Source organism: Pongo pygmaeus, chromosome X (genome assembly GCF_028885625.2).
Source record: "Pongo pygmaeus isolate AG05252 chromosome X, NHGRI_mPonPyg2-v2.0_pri, whole genome shotgun sequence".
Classification (NCBI taxonomy): domain Eukaryota; kingdom Metazoa; phylum Chordata; class Mammalia; order Primates; family Hominidae; genus Pongo; species Pongo pygmaeus.
Window position 1 is genome coordinate 157,144,727 of NC_072396.2, and position 21,585 is coordinate 157,166,311.

Sequence of the window (21,585 nt, forward strand, 5' to 3'; positions counted from 1 at the left end):
TTCCACCAGATACCCTAAATCATCTCTTTCAAATTCAAAGTTCCAGAGATCGCTAGGGCAGGGGCAAAATTTCACCAGTCTCTTTGCTAAAACATAACAAAAGTCATCTTTGTTCCAGTTTCCAACAAGTTCCTTATTTCCATCTGAGACCACCTCAGCCTGGACTTTATTGTACATATCGCTATCAGCATTTTGGTCAAAGCCATTCAACGAGTCTCTAGGAAGCTCAAAACTTCCCCACATCTTCCTGTCTTCTGAGCCCTCTAAGTCTCTAGAAAGTTCCAAACTTTCCCACATTTTTCTTTCTTCTTCTGAGACCTCCAAACTGTTTCAACCTCTGCCTGTCATCCAGTTCCAAAGTCTCTTCCACATTTTCAGCCATCTTTACAACAGTGCCCGACTCTCTGTGATACCAGTTTACTGTATTAATCCATTCTCACACTGCTAATAAAGACATACCCGAGACTCTAACTTATAAGGGAAAGAAGCTTCATTAAATCACAGTTCAGCATGGCTGGGGAGGCCTCAGGAAATTTACAATTATAGCAGAAGGGGAAGCAAACACATCCTTCTTCACATGGCGGCAGGAGAGAGAAGTGCCAAGCAAAAGGGGGAAAAGCCCCTTATATCTCTTGAGAACTCACTCACTATCACAAGAACAGCATGAGAGTAAGCACCCCCATGATTCAATTACCTCCAACCGAGTCCCTTCTGTGACGTGGGGATTATGGGAACTACAATTTAAGATGAGTTTTGGGTGGGGACACAGCTAAACCACATCATAAACTAAATAAGGCACCAGGGAACAAACCTGGAGAAAGAGATATGTGACCTTTCAGAGAGAGAATTCAAAATAACTGTGTTGAGGAAACTCAAAGAAATTCAATATCACACAGAGAAGGAATTCAGAATTCTATCAGATAAAATTAACTGAAGTAGTTAAAAAGAATCAAGCAGAAATTCTCGAACTGAAAAATGCAATAGGCATACTGAAGAATGCATCAGAGTCTTTTAATAGTAGAATGAGTCAAGCAGAAGAAATAATTATTGAGCCTGAAGACAGGCTATTTGAATGTACACAGTAATAGGAGACAAAAGTAAAAGGAATAAAAAACAATGAAGCATGCTTTCAGGAACAAGAAAATAGCCTCAAAAGGGCAAATCTAAGAGTTATTGGCCTTAAAGAGGAGGTACAGAAAGAGATAGAGGTAGAAAGTTTATTGAAAGGGACAATAAAAGAGAATATTCCAAACCCAGAGAAAGATCTTATTATCCAAGTACAAGAAGGTTATAGAACATCAAGCAGACTTAACTCAAAGAAGACTACTTCAAGAACATTTCATAATCAAACTCCCAAAGGTCAAAAATAAAGAAATAATTATAAAAGCAGCTACAGAAAAGAAACAACATGCAATGGATCTCCAATACATCTGGCAGCTGACTTTTCAATGGAAACCTTACAGGACAGGAGAGAATGGCATGACATATTTAAAATACTGAAGTAAAAAAACTATTACCCTAGAATAGTAAATCTATTGAAAATACCCTTCAAACATGAAAGAGAAATAAATAATTTCCCAGAAAAACAAAAGCATAGGGATTTCATCATCACCAGACCTGCCCTACAGGAAATGCTAAGGGGAGTACTTCAGTCAGAAAGAAAAGAATATTAATGAGTAATAAGAAATAATCTGAAGGTAGAAATCTCCCTGGTATTACTAAGTACACAGAACAACACAGAATACTATAACACTGCAGCTGTGCTGTGTAATCTACTCTTATCTTCATAGAAAGATTCAATGATGTACTAATCAAAAATAATAACTACAACAACTTTCCAAGACATAGACAGTAGAATAAGATATAAATGGAAACAACAAAAAGTTAAAAAGTGGGGGAACAAATAAGGTATAGAATTTTTATTAGTTTTCTTTTTGCTTGTTTGTTTATGGGAACAATACTAAGTTGTCATCAGCTTAAATAACAGGGCATAAGATAGTATTTGCAAACCTCATGGTAAACTTAAACCAAAAACCATACAATGGATACTTAAAAAGTAAAAAGAAAGAAACTAAATCATATCATCAGAGAAAATCACCTTCAGTAAAACAATCACAAGAAGGGAAGAAAAAAGGAAGAAAAGACCACAAAACAACTAGAAAACAAATAACAAAATGGCAGAAATAAGTCCTTGCTTACTACTAATAATACTGAATGTATATTGACTAAATGCTATAATAAAAAAAATACAGTGGGTGAATGGATGAAAAAAGCAAGAGCCAGTGGTCTGTTGCCTAAAAGAAATGGACCTCACCTTTAAAGACACATATAAACTGAAAATAAAGGGATGGAAAAAGATATTCCATGCAGATGGAAAGCAAAAAAGAGCAGGAGTAGCTACACTTATATCAGACAAAATAGATATCAAGAAAAAAACTATAAGAAGATACAAGGAAGGTCACTATATAGTGATAAAGGGTTCAACTCAGCAATAGGAAATAACAATTGTAAATATATATGCACCCAATGCTGGAGCACCCAGAAATATATAGCAAATATTATTAGAGTTAAAGAGAGAGATGGAGCCCTATGCAATGATGGCTGGAGAATTCAACAACTCACTTTCAACACTGGACAGATAGTCCAGACAGACAATCATCAAATAAACATTGGACTTAATCTGCAGTATAGATGAAATGGACCTAATAGATATGTACAGATCTTTTCCTCCAATGGTTGCAGAATACACATTTTTTTCCTCAGCACATGGGACATTCTTAAGGATAGACCCTATGTTAGGCCGCAAAAGAAGCCTTAAAACATTAAAAAAATTTGAAATAATATCAAGCCTATTCTCTGACCACAATGGAATAAAACTAGAAATCAATAATAAGAGGAATTTTGGAAACTACACAAACAAATGGAAATTAAACAACATACTCCTGAATGACCAATGAGTCATTGAAGAAATTAAGAGAGAAATTGAAAAATTCCTTGAAACAAACGATAATGCAAACACAACATACCAAAACCTATGGCATGCAGTGAAAGCAGTGCTAAAAGGGAAGTTTATAGATATAAGTGCCTCTACCAAAAAGGAAGAAAAATTTCAAATAAACAACCTAACAATGCATCTTAAAGAACTAGAAAAACAAGAGCAAACCAAGCCCAACATTAGTAGAAGAAAAGAAACAATAAAGATCAGAGCAGAAATAAATGAAACTTTAATAAATAAAACAGCACAAAAGATCAATGAAAAACAGTAGGTTTGTGAAAAGATAAACAAACTTGATAAACCTTTAGCCAGACTAAGAAGAAAAGAGAGAATAATGAAATAAAATCAGAGATGAAAAAGGAGACATTAAAACTGATACGGAAGAAATTCAAAGGATCATTATTGGCTACTAAGAGCAACTATTTGCCAATAAGTTGGAAAATCTAGAAGAAATTGAGAAATTCTAAGACACATACAAACCTACCAAGATTAAACCATGAAGAAATCCAAACCTGAACAGACCAATAACAGGTAAAGTGATCAAAGCCATAATAAAAAGACTCCTAGTAAAGAAAAGCCTGGGACCTGATGGCTTCACTGATGAATTCTACCAAACATTTAAAGAAGAACTAATACCAATCCTACTCAACCTATTCCAAAAAATAGAGGAGAAGGGAATCCTATACCAAGAGCATTCTACAAGGCCAGCATTACCTTCATACCCAAACTAGACAAAGACACATAAAAAAACTACAAGACAATATATCTGATGAATATTGAGGCAAAAATTTTCAAGAAAATACTAGCAAACCAAATTCAACAATACATTAAAAAGATTACTCATCATGTCCAAGTGGGATTTATCCCTGGGATTCAAGGATTGTTCAACATATGCAATTCAGTCAATGCGATACAGCATATCTATAGAATGAAAGACAAAAACCATATGATCATTTCAATTGATGCTGAAAAAGCATTTGATAAAATTCAACATCCCTTCTTCATAAAAACCCACAAACCTGGGAAGAAAATGTTGACAGAAAAGTAACAATCACCTCAGAATTCTATAGCCAAACTTAGATTATCATTTAAGAGTGAAGTCAAAATAAAGATAATTTTAGATAAGTAAAATAAGGCAGAGAATTTACCATGAACAGATCTTCACTGTTGCTCCAGGTTTTCTCATGGCTGAATCACTCACGGCCTTCAGGTTTCAAGCAAAAGTTACTGTATCAGAAGCATTGCTTGAACATCCTATCATTAATAGTAATCTCCCTTCCTCTTACCATGAGTTATTTTTCTTCCTTATAGCACTGAAAAAAATATTTTTTTATTTGTTTACACTGCACTAGCCAGCTTCCACTAGCCTGGAAGCTCCATGACAGCAGGGACTTTGTTTTGTTTACTGCTATATCTACACCACATAAAACTCTGCATAGCATATAGCAGATGCTCTATAAGAATTTTAAATCAGTAGATGATTGAATGAATTATCATGAAAAGTACTAAAAGAAGATCTTCATGTGTTTAAAAATATAGCCAGCAGAAAGATGCAAAAAGGAATGGTGAGCATAAGTATTGACACAGTTATCCTAAACAAATAATGAATGTCTACAAATGATAATAAGAGCTGTAAAAACAAAGTGGAACAAATAACTACATTAATTCAATTTTTTCACTGTTTAACACAATGTTAACTGTGGGTTTGTCATATATGACCTTTATTATTTTGAGTTATGTTCCTTCTATATCCATTTTGTTAAGGGTTTTCATCATAAATGGATGTAGGATTTTATCAAATTCTTTTTTGGCATCTATTAAAATAATCACATGGGTTTTTGTTCTTGACACCCTTAATGTGATGTATCACATTTATTAATTTGTATATGTTGAACCATTCTTGCATTCCTGGGATGAATTTTACTTGATTATGGTGAATAAACTTTTTAACGTGTTGTTGTATTTGCTTTGCTAGTATTTTGTTGAGGATTTTTGTATCTATGTTCATCAGTGATACTGGCTTCTAGTTTTCTTTTTTTGTGGCCTTGTATGGTTTTAGTATTGGGGTAACATTGGCCTTGCGGAATGAGTTTGGACATATTCCCATCTCTTTAAGTTTTTGAAGAGTTTGAGTGAATTGGTATTATTAATTTTCTAAATGTTTCCTGGAATTAAGCAATGAAGCCATCAGGTCCTGGGTTTTATTTGATGGGGGAAATTTTATTATAGCTTCTATCTCATCAGTCATTATTGGTTTATTGAGATTTTCTCTTTCTTCATGGTTTACTCTTAGTAAGCTGTATGTGTCAAGGAATGTATCCACTTCTTCTAGTTTTTCCAATTGATTGGTGTATAATTGTTTATAATAGTTTGGAATTATCCTTTTTATTTCTGAGATCTCACTTGTGCTTCCTTTTTCATTTCTTATTTTATTTGGGTCTTCTCTCTTTCTCTTAGTGTAGCTACAGGTTTGCTGATTTTATCTTTTCAAAAAAACAAGTTTTTTCATTGATCTTCTATATATTTTGTTTTAATTTCATTTATTTTTGCACTGATATTTACCATTACACCTTCTACTAATTTGGGGTTTGATTTGTTCTTACTTTTTTTTAGTTTTTGAAGTGCATCACTAGGTTTTTTTTTTAGTGTCTTTCTTATTTTTTTTCACTTTCTAACTTTAAATTTTATTATAAAGGTATAGTAATCAAAACAATTTGGCACTAGCATACAAACATACACACAGACCAATGGAACTATTTTTTTCACTTAAGTGTCTATTGCTGTAAACTTTACTCTTAGTACGGCTTTTACTATATCCCATAGTTTTTTTTTATGTTGTATTTCCATTTTTGTTGTTTCAGTACATTTTCAAATTTCCTTTGTGATAAGGTTTGGCCCTGTGTCCCCACCCAAATCTCACCTTCAATTGTAATAATTCCATGTCATGGGAGGGACCCGGTAGAAGGTAATTGAATCATGGGGGTTGGTTTTTCCCGTGCTGTTCTCCTGATAGTGAATAAGTTTCATGAGATAAGATGGTTTTATAAAGGGGAGTGCCCCTGCACATGCCCTCTTCCCTGCCACCATGTAAGATGTCCCTTTGCTCTTCCTTTGTCTACCACCAGGATTATGAGGCCTCCTAGCCATGTGTAACTGTGAGTCCATTAAACCTCTTTCCTTTATAAATTACCCATTCTTGGGTATGTCTTTATTAGCAGCATGAGAATGAACTAATACACTTTGTTTTGAGATGGGGTTTCACTTTGTCACCCAGGCTGGAATGCAGTGGCATGAACATGGCTCACTGCAGCCTCAATCTTCTGGGTTCAAGTGATCCTCCCACCTCAGCCTCCCAAGTAGCTGAGACTATAGGTGTAGGTCATCACACCTGGCTAATTTTTGTACTTTTTGTGTAGAGATGAGGTTTTATGATGTTGCCCAGGCTGGTCTTGAACTCCTGAGCTCGAGGGATCGGTGTGCCTGGACCTCCCAAAGTGCTGAGATTGCAGGCATGAGCGACTGTGCCTGGTCTTAAATTTACCACTTAATTTTTTCATTGGCTTATTGGTCATTCAGGAGCATGTTCTTTAATTTCCATGTGTTTGTGTAGTTTACAAAGTTCATCTTGTTTCTGATTTCTAGTTTTATTCCATTGTGGACAGAAAAGATACATGATATAAATTCTACTTCCTTGAAATTGTTCAGACTTGTTTTGTTGCCTATGGAGCATCATTTGCAGATAATATGATCTTATACCTAGAAATACCTAAAGACTCCAACAAAAAATTGTTAGTACTGATAAATGAATTCCATAAAGTTGCAGGATATGAAATCAACATTCAAAAACAGTAACATTTATATATGTCAATGTCAGACAAATCAAGAAGGCAATCCCATTTACAATAACTGCAAAAAATGCAAAATACCTAAAAATCAATCTAACTCAAAAATAGAAAGATCAATACAAGGAAACTATACAAAACTGATGAAAGGAATTGAAGGGGCACAAAAAATGGAAAGATATACCACACTCACTGATTGACAGAATTGATTATTGTTAAAATGACAATATTACACAAAGCAACTTACAAATCAATGCAATCCCTACCAAAAATACCAATGACATTCTCCACAGAAAAAGAAAAGACGAATCCTAAAGTTTATGTAGAATAACAAAAGGCCTTGAATAACCAAAGCAATCCTGAGCAAAAAGAACAAAGCCTGAGGCATCACAGTATCTGACTTCAAAACTTACTGTAAAGCAATACTAAAAAAAAAACCACACCATGGTGCTGGCATAAACAGAGATACATAGACTAATGGAACAGAATGGAGAACCCAGATATAAATCCACACATTTACAGAAAATTCATCTCCAACAAAGGCAGCAAGAACATACAATAGGGGAAGGAAAGTCTCATTAGTAAATAGTGCTGGGAAAACAGAATAACCCATATGTAGAAGAAAGAAACTCATCCCCTATCTCTCATCACACACAATAATAAAATCAAAATGGATTGAAGACTTAAATTTAAGACTTAAAATTATGAAACTACTGGAAGAAAACATTGCGGAAATGCTCCATGATACTTGGCCTGGGTACAGATGTTTTGTGTAAGACTCAAAAGCATGGGCAACCAAAGTAAAAATTGACAAGTGGATTACATTAAGTTCAAAAGCTTCTGCAAAGAAAATGAAACAGTCTTCACAAAGTGAAGAGACAACCCACAGAAGAGGAGGAAATATTTGCAAAATATCCATATGATATGGTTTGGCTGTGTCCCCACCCAAATCTCATCTTGAAATGTATTTCCCATAATCCCCATGTGTCGTGGGAGGGACCCAGTAGGAGGTAATTGAATTACAGTGGCAGTTACCCTCATGCTATTCTTGTCATAGTGAGTGAGTGAGATCTGATGGTTTTATAAGAGGCTTCCCCCCCTTTACTTGACACTTCTCTCTTCTGCCACCATGTGAAGAAGGACGTGTTTGCTTCCCCATCCGCCATTATTGTAAGTTTCCTGAGGCCTCCCCAGCCATGCTGAACTGTGAGTCTATTAAACCCCTTTCCTTTATAAATTACACAGTCTTAGGCAGTTCTTTATGGCAGTGTGAGAATGGACTAATACAGTACCTTAGTACGAGGAGGTAGTAGGGTGCTGCTGTAAGTGTACCTGAAAATGTGGAAGCAACTTTGGGACTAGATAACAGGCAGAAGCTAGAACAGCTTGGAGGGCTCAGAAGAAGTCAGGAAGGCCAAGTGCAGTGGCTCACACCTGTAATCCCAGCACTTTGGGAGGCCGAGGCCAGTGGATCACTTGAGGTCAGGAGTTCAAGACCAGCCTGGCCAACATGGTGAAACCCCATCTCTACTAAAAATACAAAAATTAGCCAGGCACGGTGGCACATGCCTGTAATCCCAGCTACTTGGGAGGCTGAGGTAGGAGAATCACTTGAACCCAGGAGGCAGAGGTTGCAGTGAGCCAAGAACGCATCACTACACTTCAGCCTGGGCGACAGAATGAGACTCCAACTTTAAAAAAAAAAAAAAAGACAGGAAAATGTGGGAAACTTTGGAACTTCCTAGAGACTTGGAGGGCTGAGAAGACAGGAACATGTGGGAATGTTTGGATCTTCCTAGAGACTTCTTTTTTTTTTTTTTTTTTTTTTTTTTTTTTTTTGAGAGAAAGCCTCGCTTTTGTCCCCCAGGCTGGAGTGCGATGGCACGAACTTGGCTCACTGCAACCTCTGCCTCCCAGGTTCAAGCAATTCTCCTGCCTCAGCCCCCACGAGTAGCTGAGATTACCAGCACCTGCTACCATGCCTGGCTAATTACTGTATATTTAGTAGAGACAGGTTTGCACCATGTTGGCCAAGCTGGTCTAGAACTCCTGACCTCAGGTGATCCACCCGCCTAGGCCTCCCAAAGTGCTGGGATTACAGGCATGAGCCAATGCACCTGGCCTCCTGGAGACTTCGTGAATGGCTTGGACCAAAATGCTGATAATGATATGGACAATAAAGTCCAGACTGATATGGTCTCAGATGGGGTTGAGAAATCTGGGGGGAACTGGAATAAAGATAATTCTTGCTATGCTTTAGCAAAGAGACTGGTGGCATTTTGCCCCTGTCCTAGAGATCTGTGGAACTTTGAACTTGAGAAAGATGATTTAGTGTATCTGGCAGAAGAAATTTCTAAGCAGCAAAGTGTTCAAGAGGAAGCAGAGTGTAGAAGATTGGAAAACTTGCAGCCTGAAAATGTGATAAAAGAAAAACCCATTTTCTGGGGAGAAATTCAAGCTGGCTGCAGAAATTTGTGTAAGTAATGAGGAATGAGTAATCGAATGCTAACTGCCAAGACAATGGGGAAAATATTTCCAGGGCATATCAGAGACCTTTGTGGCAGCCCCTCCCATCACAGGCCCAGAGGCCTACGAGGGAAAAATGGTTTCCTGGACCAGGTCCAGGGCCCCTCTGCTGTATACAGTCTCAGGACTTGGTGCCCTGCATCCCAGCCACTCCAGCTGTGTCTAAAAAGGGCCAATGTATAGCTCGGGCCATTGCTTTGGAGGGTGCAGCCCCCAAGCCTTGGCAGTTTCCGTGTGATGTTGAGCCCACAGGTGCACAGAAGTCAATAATTGAGGTTTGGGAACCTCTGTCTAGATTTCAGAGGATATATGGAAACTCCTGGATGTCCAGGCAGAAGTTTGCTGCAGGGGTAGAGCCCTCATGGAGAACCTGTGTTAGGGCAGTGTGAAAGGGGAATGGTTGAGTTGGATCCCACACACAGGTTCCCACTGGGGCACTGCCTAGTGGAGCTGTGAGAAGAGGGCCAGCATCCTGCAGACCCCAGCATGGTAGATCCACGGACAGCTTACATCATGCACATGGAAAAGCTGCAGGCACTCGATGCCAGCCTGTGAAAGCAGCTGGGAGGGGGACTGTACCCTGCAAAGCCATAAGGGTGGAGATGCCCAAGGCTGTGGGAGCCCACCTCTTGCATTGGCATGACCTAGATGTGAGACATGAATTCAAAGGAGATCATTTTGGAACTTTAAGATTTAGTGACTGCTCTATTGGATTTTGGACATGCATGGGGCCTGTACCCAATTTGGCCAATTTCTCCCATTTGGAATGGATGTATTTATCCAGAGCCTGTACCCCCGTTGTATCTAGAAAGTAACTAACTTGCTTTCAATTTTACAGGCTCGTAGGTGGAAAGGACTTGCCTTGTCTCAGATGAGACTTTGGATTTGGACTTTTGAGTTAATGCTGGAATGAGTTAAGAATTTGGGGGACTGTTAGAAAGGCATGATTGTGTTTTGAAATGTGAGGACATAAGATTGGGGAGGGGCCGGGGTGAAATGATACGGTATGGCTGTGTCTCCATCCGAATCTCATTTTGAATTGTAGTTTCCATAATCCCCACGTGTGGTGGGAGGGAATTGGTGGGAAGAAATTGAATCAGGGGGACAGGTATCCTCATGCTGTTCTCATGATAGTGAGTGAGTTCTCATGAGATTTGATGGTTTTATAAGGGGCTTTTCCCCCTTTGCTTAGCACTTCTGTCCCTGCAACCATGTGAAGGGGGATGTGCTTGCTTTCCCTTCTGCTTTGATTTAAGTTTCCTGAGGCTTCCTCAGTCATGCGGAACTGTGAGTCAATTAAACCTTTTTCCTTTATAAGTTACCCAATCTTGGGCAGTTCTTTATAGCAGCAGGAGAATGGACTAATACACCATCTGACAAGGGATTAACAACCAGAAGATATAAGCTGCTCAAACAACTCAATAGAAAATATAAATAAATAAATAATTCTGTTTTAAAATGGGCAAAAGATCTGAATAGACATTTCTCTAAAGAAGACATACAAATGCCCAACAGGTATATGAAAAATGCTCAACATCACTAATCACCAGGGAAATGCAAAACAAAACCACAATGAGATAGCACCTCATCTCAGTGAAAATGGCTTTTATCTAAAAGACAGGCAATTACAGATGCTTGCAGGGATGCGATAAAAGGGAAAGCTTATACACTGTTGGTGGAAATGTAAATTAGTATAACCACTATGGAGAACAGTATGGAGATTCCTCAAAATATTAAAGATAGAACTACCATATGATCCTGCAAATCCACTACTGGGTACATATCAAAAAGAAAGGAAATCAATATGTCCAAGAGCTATCTGCCCTCACATGTTGATTGCAGTACTATTCACAATAGCCAAAATATGGCATTGGCCTAAGTGCCCACCAATGGATGAATGCATAAAGAAAATACGGTATGTATATGTAATGAAATATTATTCAGCCTTAAATATAATGAAATCCCGCCATTTGCAGAAACTTGGATGGAACTGGAGGTCATTACGTTATGTAAAATAAGGTAATCACAGAAAGACAAATATTGCATATTCTCACTTATATGTAGGAGCTAAAGAGTTTGAGCTAATGAAGATAGAGAATAGAATGATGATTAGTAGAGCAGGGGAAGGGTAGTAGGGAGGACGGATTACAGGACAAAAAAGAACATAAAGATATTTATTACCACTGAACTGTACACTCAAAATGGTAAAGATGGTAAAGCGCATATGTATTATTTTACCTCTATAAGTAAAATAGATAAATAAATATTACTGAAGGAAACACAATGTGGCTACATGCTATGTACATACAAGAGACACATCTGAAGATGTAAAAACACAGAAGGTTTGAAAGTACTGTGATGCAAAAATATGTGTAGGAAAATCACAAACATAAAGGTAAAGCTGTAAAGTACAGACAAAAGGGCGTATTAAAAATCCTCTTTGAGATAAAATATCATTACACTAACAAATGGAGTACCTTGAGTGGAAAAAGTAACAACTCTAACTTTGTATGTTTCAATAACAGGTACCCAAAATATCTACTGCAAAAAATTGAATTACAAGGAAAAATCAACAAACCTTTAGAGTCACGATAAGTGAAAGACCAATCAGACCAATAATTTGTAAGTTTAAAAAATTAGAACAAGCCAATTGGTAAGGATGAGCTAATAAACACTCATAAACTTATCTACTTAACACTTAGTAAAACACACACAGCATATTTACTTCCCACCCCACCCCTGACAAAAAAAAATGACCATGTGCTAAGACATAGGGCAAATCTCAAGAAACACAAAAAGGTTTTACATCCTACAGACCATTCTCTTTCAATATGAGGCATTAAATTAAGAATCAATAACAAAAAGTTTTATAGTTGGAAATTGAAAAACACTAAAAAAATTTCAAGAAACAAAAAAGAAACCTTACAGATTATTTGAAAATCTTTAGAAGTGAACAATAGTGAAAATGTTTACATATGAAATCTTGTTTGCGGCTCTTAAAATGGTGCTTGGAGGGAAATTGATATTCATAAAGATGCCTGAAAGACAGCCTTTAAGGAAAAGGAAAACCAATAAGTTAATATACCTCAGGAAACCAAAAGCACCACAGAATACCCCAAGGAAAGTAAAGAAAGAGATGATCCAGATAAGAGCACAAATCAGTGAAACAGAAAACAAAAATAAATAATACAGATGATGAACAAAACCAAAAAAGGTTACTTTGAAAACACTAATGATATAGAAAATTTTGATAAGTTGAATTGAGAGAACAAGACGGGGAGAATTGTTATGGGTAGGGGTAAGAATATGGGCACATGGAGCCCAATTACACTATTTTTTCTACTTTGGGGTGTGTGTGTGTGTGTGTGTGTGTGTGGCGTTATGTTTTACATATATATTTATTTATAGGATATGAATACATTTATAGAAATATATTCATATATATAATAAAGGTATACATTTATCATATATTATTTAATTTAAACATTAAATATATTTACATATTTATTTTAAATATAAAATATACATTTACTATTTATTTTAAATATAAAATATATATATATTTACATATTTATTTTAAATATAAAATGCATATTTACATATTTATTTTAAATATAAATATATATTTACATATTTATTTTAAATATAAATATATATTTACATATTTATTTTAAATATAAAGATATATTTACATATTTATTTTAAATATAAAATGCATATTTACGTATTTATTTTAAATATAAAATGCATACTTATATATTTATTTTAAATATAAAATAAATAGGGCTGGGTGTGGTGGCTTATGCCTGTGATCCCAGCACTTTGGGAGGCCAAGGCAGGCAGATCACAAGATCAGGAGTTCGAGATGAGCCAGCCTGGCCAACATGGTGAAACCCTGTCTCTACTACAAATACAAAAATTAGCCAGGTGTGGTGGCGCGTGCCTGTAATCCTAGCTACTGGGGAGGCTGAGGCAGGAGAATCACTTGAACCTGGGAGGCAGAAGTTGCAGTGAGCCGAGATCGTGCAACTGCACTCCTGCCTGGACAACAGAGTGAGATTCCGTCTCAAAATAAATAAATAAATGAATATATTTATATTCTGTAAATAAATTACTTACATATATATATTTATAGGATAGATATAGATGGATAGATATGAATGAGAGACAGTTAATTTGGGAATACTTATGAACATACATACAAATACTAAGAATAAAATAATAGTAAATCTAACTAAAAAATGTATAAAAAGGAATACCTCCCTGTAAAATTGGATTTTTTTAAGGAATGAAAAGATGGTCTAATATTAGGAAATCTATTGATGTAATTATTAACATTAACAGATTAGAGGAGAAAATTCATGCAATCATCTTAATACAGACCAAAGGAAGAGTTACAAAATTTCAAATACATTCATTCTTAAACACACGCGCGCGCGCACACACACACACACACACACACACACACACACGGAGCCCACAGGAAACTTTAATACAAAAGTGGCAATATGAAGCAACAAGGTTGCCTAGAGTTCATACTTTTGCTGATGCAGGTGGTGGCAAAGCCATCTTGTCTTTAGTAGTACAGATTGACCACTAAACATGTAAAAAGATGCTTACACATCAAATGTAATCAGAAAAATGCAAACAAAATAAATTACATACCATGTTATACCCATCACAGTGTCAAAAATAAAGTATGACAATACGAAGCATTAGCAAAAGTGCAGAGAAATTGAGCTCTCATACACTGCTATTGAGATTATACATTGATATGATTCATCACAAGAGTATTTGACCCTAAACTGAAAAAAGTTAAAAATGTGCAAGCCCTATCAAACCACAAATTTTTTCTTTAGGTACACACCCTAAAGAAACTAAAAAATGTTCACAAAAATATGTGTACAAGAATGTTTGTTGTATTACTGCTTTTTAATAGCCAAAAAAGGAAACAGCCCAAATGCACATTAACAAGAGAATGGATGAATATATGACTACATATTCATACAATGTAATAATATTTGATAGTTAAAATAAATGAATTAGAGTAAAATACACAAAAAAGTAGAGTTTTTAATACATGGCAAAAAATAAGTTGTAAAATGATACACATGCTATGGATGAGTTTTATATAAAAGTTTCAAAACACAAAAGCCACTATTTGTTATTTATGAATGTATGTGATATACACATTCTTATTTATAAAGTATGCATATAAATGACAGAAAGACAAAAGCAACTTCGTGGTTGTGAATATCTTTGAGGAGGGAGGGAAACAGGGAAATGGTATCAGGGTAAGGTACACAGGTAACTTTGCTTGTATCTTTAAATATTTTTTTTAGATAATATGCCATAAAAAGACATTTGGCACATTTTTAAGATTTTAAAAAGTTGGATGATCATATCTATTTTTTCTCTACACAGAGAAATTGACAGCCTAAAATAGACAAAAGTTTTAATCCAGTCTGTGCCTCAGACTGCCAATAAGCGAGAGCTTGAAGTAGACATAGCTACTTTTTCTAGCACTACAGAGAAAACCGGTACAATAATTTCAAGTCTACTGCCACCAGGAAAGAGATCCCTGTGCTACTCTCCTTTTAATTAACAGTTTTTTTTTTCTCGGCATGGTGTTTGGATACTAGGATAATGGCATAATTTTCATAAGCAGTTGCCATATCAGAATGTATGTTATCTGAATCTGTTATCTAGAATTATTACTACAATGTCTTTTTCTATGTTCTTATTTCCCAGGCTTACATTTTCTTTTTCTCATTAAGCTAGATGGTCAGTTCTTTTATTGTATTGTATACTTGCATCATTTTTCCCCCTGATTATCCACTGTATACCATAGGAAATTTTCTCTACACAGTCAAAACTACTGGGGAAAATCACAAAGTGATTATTTGCTCCTCAAGTATTCCATGACCTTTGGCCAAAAGCAATCAGATTTTCACCTAACCATTCTAGAAATGTAATCAATTCCTTCCTTGCAAATTGATCCCTTGTATATGCTCCAAGGATGACTGCCTACAAATTGACAAATAAATTCTGTTGTTTTGTGAGGCATTTAAATCACATCTTCCAGATAATAAGCCTAAGTCTGCCTCCTGGGAAAGACGCTTAATACATTTTCTACACAGGGCAGAGATGACACTTAGTTCTTGGGGAAGCATTTCTGTCTTGTTAGAGCTTGAATGGCTTCAACTCTCTAACACTGTTCGATGTGTCAAAGCAGGCTCCCAGATAAAGCCTGCGAAGTTTATTCAGCTTTAGCAGTGTATGGGGCCAAGGTACTTGATAACTGCATTACAATGAAGGCCATGCCATTTTCCCATTACAAGGGCCACTCCCTCTTATTTTGGCCATCCCATCTTTCCTCTGCTCTTCACCTTCTCTTCATCATTCTCTATTTTTAAGAGACATAATTGATATCCTTATTTCAGATGTATTTAGCCCATGAAATAGTCTTTTTTTTTTTATTAAAGTTTTAGGGTACATGTGCACAACGTGCAGTTTTGTTACATATGTATACATGTGCCATGTTGGTGTGCTGCACCCATTAACTTGTCATTTAACATTAGGTATATCTCCTAATGCTATCCCTCCCCCCTCCCCTCACCCCACAACAGGCCCCAGTGTGTGATGTTCCCCTTCCTGTGTCCATGTGTTCTCATTGTTCAATTCCCAGCTATGAGTGAGAACATGCAGTGTTTGGTTTTTTGTCCTTGTGATAGTTTGCTGAGAATGATGGTTTCCAGCTTCATCCATGTCCCTACAAAGGACATGAACTCATCAGTTTTTATGGCTGCATAGTATTCCATGGTGTATATGTGCCACATTTTCTTAATCCAGTCTATCATTGGCTTGGTTGGATGGACATTTGGCTTGGTTCCAAGTCTTTGCTATTGTGAATAGTGCCGCAATAAACATATGTGTGCATGTGTCTTTATAGCAGCATGATTTATAATCCTTTGGGTATATACCCAGTAATGGGATTGCTGGGTCAAATGGTATTTCTAGTTCTAGATCCCTGAGGAATCACCACACTGACTTCCATAATGGTTGAACTAGTTTACACTCCCACCAACAGTGTAAAAGTGTTCCTATTTCTCCACATCCTCTCCAGTACCTGTTGTTTCCTGACTTTTTAATGATCGCCATTCTAACTGGTGAGAGATGGTATCTCATTGTGGTTTTGATTTGCATTTCTCTGATGGCCAGTGATGATGAGCATTTTTTCATGTGTCTTTTGGCTGCATAAATGTCTTCTTTTGAGAAGTGTCTGTTCATATCCTTCATCCACTTTTTGATGGGATTGTTTGTTTTTTTCTTGTAAATTTGTTTGAGTTCTTTGTAGATTCTGGATATTAGCCCTTTGTCAGATGAGTAGATTGCGAAAATTTTCTTCCATTCTGTAGGTTGCCTGTTCACTCTGATGGTAGTTTCTTTAGCTCTGCAGAAGCTCTTTAGTTTAATTAGATCCCATTTTTCAATTTTGATTTTTGTTGCCATTGCTTTTGGTGTTTTAGACATGAAGTCCTTGCCCATGCCTATGTCCTGAATGGTATTGCCTAGGTTTTCTTCTAGGGTTTTTATGGTTTTAGGTCTAACATTTAAGTCTTTAATCCATCTTGAATTAATTTTTGTCTAAGGTGTAAGGAAGGGATCCAGTTTCAGCTTTCTACATATGGCTAGCCAGTTTTCCCAGCACCATTTGTTAAATAGGGAATCTTTTCCCCATTTCTTGTTTTTGTCAGGTTTGTCAAAGATCAGATAGTTGTAGATATGTGGCATTATTTCTAAGGGCTCTGTTCTGTTCCATTGGTCTATATCTCTGTTTTGGTACCAGTACCATGCTGTTTTGGTTACTGTAGCTTTGTAGTATAGTTTGAAGACAGGTAGCGTGATGCCTCCAGCTTTGTTCTTTTGGCTTAGGATTGACTTGGCGATGCGGGCTTTTTTTTGGTTCCATATGAACTTTAAAGTAGTTTTTTCCAATTCTGTGAAGAAAATCACTGGTAGCTTGATGGGGATGGCATTGAATCTATAAATTACCTTGGGCAGTATGGCCATTTTCACGATATTGATTCTTCCTACCCATGAGCATGGAATGTTCTTCCATTTGTTTGTGTCCTCTTTTATTTCGTTGAGCAGTGGTTTGTAGTTCTCCTTGAAGAGGTCCTTCACATCCCTTGCAAGTTGGATTCCTAGGTATTTTATTCTCTTTGAAGCAATTGTTAATGGGAGTTCACTCATGATTTGGCTCTCTGTTTGTCTGTTATTGGTGTATAAGAATGCTTGTGATTTTTGCACATTGATTTTGTATCCTGAGACTTTGCTGAAGTTGCTTATCAGCTTAAGGAGATTTTGGGCTGAGACGGTGGGGTTTTCTAGATATACAGTCATGTCATCTGCAAACAGGGACAATTTGACTTCCTCTTTTCCTAATTGAATACCCTTTATTTCCTTCTCCTGCCTGATTGCCCTGGCCAGAACTTCCAACACCATGTTGAATAGGAGTGGTGAGAGAGGGCATCCCTCTCTTATTGGCATTGTTTATATGTCCTGGCTCTCTATGTTACATAAAAATATCCAAGGAGATTCCTGGTCATAGACTCCTAGAAAAAGCTCAAGGACATAGATTCCTTTCTATATTGCATCTGGAAATGCCATATCCTGTGGAATAAGAATGAATTGACAGCCTGAAATAGACAAAGGTTCTCATCCAGTCTGTGCCTCAGACTGCCAGTAAGGGAGAGCTTGAAGTAGACACAGCTACTTTTTCTAGTACTAGAGAGAAAAGAGGTACAATAATTTCAAGTCTACTGCCACCAGGAAAGAGATCCCTGTGCTACTCTCCTTTTAATTAACACAATTTTTTTTCTCCATGGTGTTTGGATACTAGGATAACGGCATAATTTTCATAAGCAGTTGTCATATCAGAATGTATGTTATCTGAATCTGTTGTCTAGAATTATTACTATAATGTCTTTTTCTGTGTTCTTATTTCCCAGGATTCCATTTTGCTTTTCTCATTAAGCTAGATGGTTAGTTCTTTCATTGTATTGTATACTTCCACCATTACCTGATTGTCCACTGTATACCCTAGGAAATTTCTCTGCGGCAGCTGACACTAGTGGCACTAGCTGGCACCTAGTGGGATCTAAGCAAAGTATTCTTGGGGAGAGGGTGAGGTTAATAATACCTAAAATTGGCATTTTAAGTTTCCCAGTTATTATCTCCCTGACTCTCCTAACGTTACTCCTCTTTTCCCTCTTTATTTTCTCATTAGTTTTCTTGGTATAGTTCAGACAAATATTTGTCGATTACATACCACGGGACGTTGGGTTCCTGCACCTCTGACATGCTCAAGGACTAGAAGAGAAGGTGGAGCAGTGCCTGGAGCCTTAGGATCTTGAGAGCTAGGATGGAAGCTAAGTCAGAAGGGAATTTGGACCAGATAGAAGAGCAGCCAATGTTTTTCTCAGCTGTTACTTTTCTGCTTTCCTTTCCAGTGACCGACAATATGCCTAGAATGATATTCCTAAACCACTTGCCCACTGTCTCTGCATTCTAATTCTTTGCAACCTTTCTCTTATTGCCATTTCCACCCTCTTCCTATACATCTGATGGAGAAAATGGTCTAAACTCTCCTAATAATAGATAATTATAGAAGGTTGCATGGCCCCAGTTCACTCAAATTGGGATAGTCTTCTTTGTTCTGTTTCTCTCCTAGGAGATCATGGACACAGGATTGGCATTACTACTGAGGAGCTATGATGCTTTGTGTGACCAGCAAGCTCAATTTGTTGCAAATGAATAACATCAGCCTCACCACAAGCCTGTGAAACTGCCAGGGCAACCATTTTCCAACTTAGGTCTTGTACTCTGAATTAAATTTCTTTTTTTTCCCTCCGACTTTCTGCTTAGAAACATCTACCACTGTTTAGCTTTCATCTTTGCTCAGTTCCCTACTGTCATAGTTCCTTATATTCATGAATGGAGAAGCCACCAAATCTAGTAGCTGAAGCTTGGAATCATCAGTCATTGACTCACCACTCTTAATAATCACTATTGTCTCTTGAGGAAAGCTATTTTCATTCTATCTGCAGGGCTTGCTACTAATGTTTAATATCATCTCAACAAACACATACAGAGGACCTCTGTCAGGTTCTGTACTAAATGCTGGAGAAACAGAGATGTCCCTGACATGTTTTCTGTCTTTGAAAATTTTTCAGCTAAGTGGAGGAACACAGTCATTATTTTTCCCTCAAATTTGATTTGTTCCTTCTCATTTATTCTTGCACTTAATAAAAAGTTGGGAGTTTGCCATGTACCAAACACTGAGTCAGACACTTATGGTATTGAGATGAACAAAACAGACATGGCTTATACCTTCATGGAGCTTTTGTCAAAAAAGCTGAGAAGCTGTGTCTGTAAGGGCCAGTGTTTGGCCAAGGAATGTAATGGGTGTAAAATATTATGGGTGGTGGTGTGTCAATGTTCAAAGTGGCAGCGTAATTTTCCCCCTTTGTGAACAAAAGACTGCCTCTATTTCCTTAGGAAAGTATTTTGGACCAAAACGCCCTCTTTTCCTGGAAATGAGCCAAGAACCCAGGCAGCCCAAATTTTCATCAACTTTTCCAAGTAGTCTGTGGTCTCAGGGGAGCCTGGGCTCTTGGCGAAACTAGTTGCCAAAGTCAGAAGACTGCCTGAAGCTTTACCCAAATGCGTCCCTGACCCTGAGATCAATTGAACAGTCTACTTAGTAGCACAGAAAAAAAACATTTCTCAAAACACCCAAATATGCTTTTTAGCCAGAATGATTGTGGCTATTCTGCCTTGTGACCGGATGGACATGTGGCTAAAAATAATGTGAAATTCATTTGACCAAAGTCTGCCCTCTCTATCAGGAAGGTGCCATTCTGTTGCTTCAGCTAAATAATGAGGAATAAAAACAAACAAGCAAATTTAACATGAAACTTCAAGAGAGATAGAAAGTCCCAATTGTTAGAAATGTCTCCAGAGCCTGGACACACCCATACACGCCTGCTATGGTGAGGAAGCAGCAGAGTGAGGAGCTGGTTGGAACAGGGACTGTGTGTGTCCTTCTCTGGTATGCCTGGGTTTAGGTATCTGTTTGCATATGTGTTTCTATAGAATGCCTAGAATAGTGTGTGGGCCATGTACCCTATATGTATTTGTTATGTGTATGTAAATTTGTCTGAATGTTATTTGTGGTTGTTGGTGCATGAATGAAAATGAGTGAGTGAGTGTATGTGTGTGTGAAAAGAGTCACTTCATTTATCCTTTTATAAATATCCTAATTCATAATTAATTCCGAACAACAGAAAAAGAGCTACATACACCTGGTGAGTATGGTTGTCTCTGATGGCCTGTGAGATCTCTGAATATAGGGCTTCCTAGAGCATTTAAGGCATAGTTGGGCTCGTAAGGAGTACTTGTGGAATGGGGCTCGTAAGGAGTACTTGTGGAATGACTAACTGGCAACAATTTTAACACATGCCTAGATTTTAACACATGCCTGTGGGAATTACTAGTCAACAAGTTGACAGAGGGCAATGAAGACATACAGGCTTTCTTGCTGTCCCTAAGAGAGAGCCATCTCCTCCATTCCTCATATCATACATACCCCTTAATGAGCTCTCCCTGTGTGTCAAATGCTGTTAAGTGCCAGGGAAGCCATGGAGACTTGGTACTTGCCCTTGAGGAGTTCAAAGGAAGTCTAATGTACCCTTCTCTTTATTCTACACTCGAAAGACAAGGTTCAGACCTCTCCTTTACCCATGCCCAGCCTTCCAAACATTCACATACTGACGATTTCTTCTCCTGAGAACTAGCCAGCTTTTCCAATTGACTCATAGACCTTGCAGCTGATTGAAGAGTCATGTAAAATCAACGGGCCTAAACCAACTCTCAGGCTCCAGCCTTTTCCCCTTTGTACTCCATCCTGCACAGATCACCAGATCAATCATTCCAAAACAACACATATATTTTTACTGTCCTAACAAAATCCACCCAATGGCTCTGCATTACCTCTAAGAAAACCTCTACCAATTCCCTATACAACTGTTTGTGTTAGTCCAACAGGTGGAAAGAAGCTTTGTCTCCTGCCAAGTAGTAGTCCCACTGAAAATAGACATACAGAAAAAAACTCTAAATAGGGAACATGGGCATGTCATTATCTTCAAACATATTTTC

The 21,585-nt window shown here is 37.2% G+C and overlaps 1 protein-coding gene across 3 annotated transcripts in view; it reads right to left on the reverse strand.

Moving 5' to 3' along the window:
- Window positions 1–21,585, reverse strand: part of GABRA3 (gamma-aminobutyric acid type A receptor subunit alpha3) — a 288,046-nt gene that overhangs the window by 88,065 nt on the left and 178,396 nt on the right. The gene's annotated exons all lie outside the window — the stretch shown is intronic.